General features: G+C 42.9%; 1 pseudogene; it reads right to left on the bottom strand.

Annotated features, from left to right (window-relative positions):
• LOC109218279 lies at window positions 1,079–2,648 on the bottom strand (annotated as a pseudogene).

Raw genomic sequence — 3,413 nt, 5'->3', positions numbered from 1 at the left:
GTTCGCTTTATCAAATGAGATCTCAGATGGATTCGTGCCTTCGTCAATGCCATATATGCCCCAAATTGTGCTCGATATTACGGGGGAATTGTAGCTAATTTTGCAGCCATTTCTTTGCTTCGCTTTTGATGCAGGATTAGACCGAAAGAGACTCAAAGAAAAATTATGGGTAAAAACAGAATAATAATTGAAAGTGAAAAAGAACTGTGTTTAAACAAAAGGTGTCCCTTTCGGGTAAAGGAATAGGGAGACTTATCTGGAGGTATGTGCCGACTTCAATGAATCATGACATGCATTTTGGACTGGACGCCTGATCCGTCTAAGCTGTCTAATTCTCAAAATCCGCCGCAAATGTTCATCTTGAATTTGTCTTGGTTGTGCTCATGCCGGAGAATCGAAGACCCTCATTCGGCTAGTAGCACCTTTTGCAGGTTTTCGCTAACTAACCTCTCTCATTTCTCTACTAACCGTCGCCTTATGGTGCCCATCTTGGTTTTCACCAATAAGACTCTCTCATTTCTCTGCTCACTGTCGCCTTATAGTGCCCGTACAGGTTTTCACTGATAAGACTCTCTCATTTCTTTTTTTTTTGAATAAGATACCGCAGGAGGGAGGTTACCCAACGCCTTTGGCATGGGGACTTCAAACATTCTCAAAAGACATCGATCAGAAGTTCTTGAAAGGTAAAAAGGCGAAATGAGCCTTGAACTGAATTACAACTTTTGGAACCATTTTTACAGAAAAGCCGTGAAATAAAGTAAACTTCTGCCCCAGTTTTGGAGTATTGGGAATATGGATTTTTTGTTCTGATGGGACCGAACCCAGGGTAAGGCTGCCTACGTATCCTTTTGGAATCAGGTCGAACGTAGTTCAGGGACTCAGAGATTTGTTGTTTGGCTTTTTTTTAACAAGTACACAGGTTCTAAAAAGTGAGAAACAAAGGAAGACAAATACTGCCCAAAAAGGATTAGCAAAAGGGTGAAACCTATTTGGAATAGCGAGCAAATGATAACCTTCGTCACTTCAATCTGAGAAAATCAATGCATGAAAATTCTACAGTGGGTATATATCAGACATACTATCTTTTGACTGCATCTGTGTTAATAGTTATGTCTGGTACCCATCCTTCTTCATCAACCAAGTGCAAGGCCCCTTTTGGTAACACTTTCTTGATGATGTAGGGTCCTTGCCAGTTCGGGGCGAACTTTCCTTTAGCTTCTACCTGATGCTGAAGGATGCACTTCAAAACCAGCTGGCCTACCTCAAATTGCCTTGGGCGCACTTTCTTATTGTAAGCGCGTGCCATTATTTGCTGGTATAACTGGCCGAAACACACTGCTGCTATCCGTTTTTCATCGATCAACGTCAATTGTTCTAATCGGGTCTTGACCCACTTAGTGTTTTCAATCTCTGATTCCACAATAATTCGGAGAGAGGGAATTTCGACTTCAGCGGGTATTACAGCTTCAGTTCCATATACAAGCAGATACGGAGTTGCACCAACAGATGTGCGAACAGTCGTGCGGTATCCCAAAAGAGCAAAAGGCAACTTTTCATGCCATTGCCTGGAACCTTGGATCATTTTCCTAAGAATCTTCTTGATGTTCTTGTTTGTCGCTTCAACGGCTCCATTAGCTTTTGGACGGTAAGGGGTAGAATGGCAATGCATGATTTTGAATTGTTCGCATACCTCCTTCATCAAATGACTATTTAGATTGGCTACATTGTTAGTGATAATAGTCTTTGGGATACCAAAGCGACAGATGATGTTGGAATGAACAAAGTCTACCACTGCTTTCTTGGTGACTGCTTTGAAAGTGACGGCCTCCACCCACTTGGTGAAATAATCAATTGCAACCAAAATGAACTATGCCCATTTGAAGCCTTTGGCTCGATTGGCCCAATAACATCCATTCCCCAAGCAACGAAAGGCCAAGGAGAGGACATGGGATGCAACTCCGAAGGAGGCGAGTGAATCAGATCACCATGAATCTGGCATTGGTGACACTTGCGAACAAAACTGAAGCAATCTCGCTCCATAGTAAGCCAATAATACCCTGCCCGCAGAATCTTCTTCGCCAAAACATATCCATTCATGTGAGGTCCGCATACCCCCGAATGCACTTCACTCATGATCCGCTCTGCTTCTATAGCATCTATGCATCTCAACAAGTTTAAATCTGGGGTCCTCTTGTACAGAATTTCCCCATTCAAGAAGAAACCACTGGTGAGCCGCCTTATAGTTCTTTTTTTATCTCCTTTAGCATGCTCTGGATATTCTCTTATTTTCAGGAATCGTTTTATGTCATGATACCATGGTTCACCATCTGGTTCTGTCTCAATTGTATTGCAGTAACCGTGTTGATTCCGAACTTGGATTTCTAGTGGATCAATATGAGTGTTGCATGGATAAGGGAGCATCGAGGCTAAAGTAGCCAAGGCATCAGCTAGCTCATTGTGAAACCTGGGAATGTACCTGAACTCGATGGATTTGAATCTTTTGCTCAGTCTTGCACACATTGTCTGTACGAAATAAGTTTGATGTCTCAAGTCTCCCATTCGCCTTGGGCTTGCCGGATAAGCAAGTCAGAATCTCCCAAAACCAATAGTTCATGCACATCCAGATCGATGGCCATTTTCAAACCCATGATACAAGCTTCGTAATCTGCCGTATTATTGGTACAGAAGAACCGAAGTTGGGCCGTCACAGGGTAATGGTGTCCAATAGGTGAGATCAGGATTGCCCCGATCCTAACTCCTTTGATATTGACAGCCCCATCAAAATACATTTTCCATACAGGGTAATCGTCTGGAACCACTTCCTCTATTGAGTTGACCTCTTCATCTGGGAAGTATGTGCTAAGTGGCATGTACTCATTATCAACTGGATTCTCTGCCAAATGATCTGCCAAAGCCTGTGCTTTCATCGCGGTGCGAGTGACATAGACGATGTCAAACACTGTGAGCAGGATTTGCCATTTTGCGAGCTTGCCAGTGGGCATTGGCTTTTGGAAGACGTACTTCAAAGGATCCATTATGGATATGAGGTAAGTAGTGTAGGCCAAAAGATAATGTCTCAGCTTCTGAGCGACCCAAGTCAAGGCACAACATGTCCTTTCTAAAAGGGTGTACTTAACCTCATAATTGGTGAACTTCTTGCTCAAATAATAGATTTCCTGTTCCTTTTTGCATTTTGCATCATGTTGACCCAGAACGCATCCAAAGGAATTATCCATCACCGATAGATATAAAAACAAAGGCCTACCAGGTTCAGGCGGAACCAGTACAGGGGGTTTTGACAGATAATCTTTGATCCTGTCAAAAGCTTTTTGGCAATCGTCTGTCCACCTGATAGTGGCATCCTTTTTCAGCAACTTAAAGATGGGCTCGCACATGGTTGTGAGCTGAGCAAT

The sequence above is a fragment of the Nicotiana attenuata genome, chromosome 2 (genome assembly GCF_001879085.1).
Source record: "Nicotiana attenuata strain UT chromosome 2, NIATTr2, whole genome shotgun sequence".
NCBI lineage: Eukaryota > Viridiplantae > Streptophyta > Magnoliopsida > Solanales > Solanaceae > Nicotiana > Nicotiana attenuata.
Note: the sequence above shows the minus strand (reverse complement) of the source record. Positions and strands in the feature narration are given on the sequence as shown.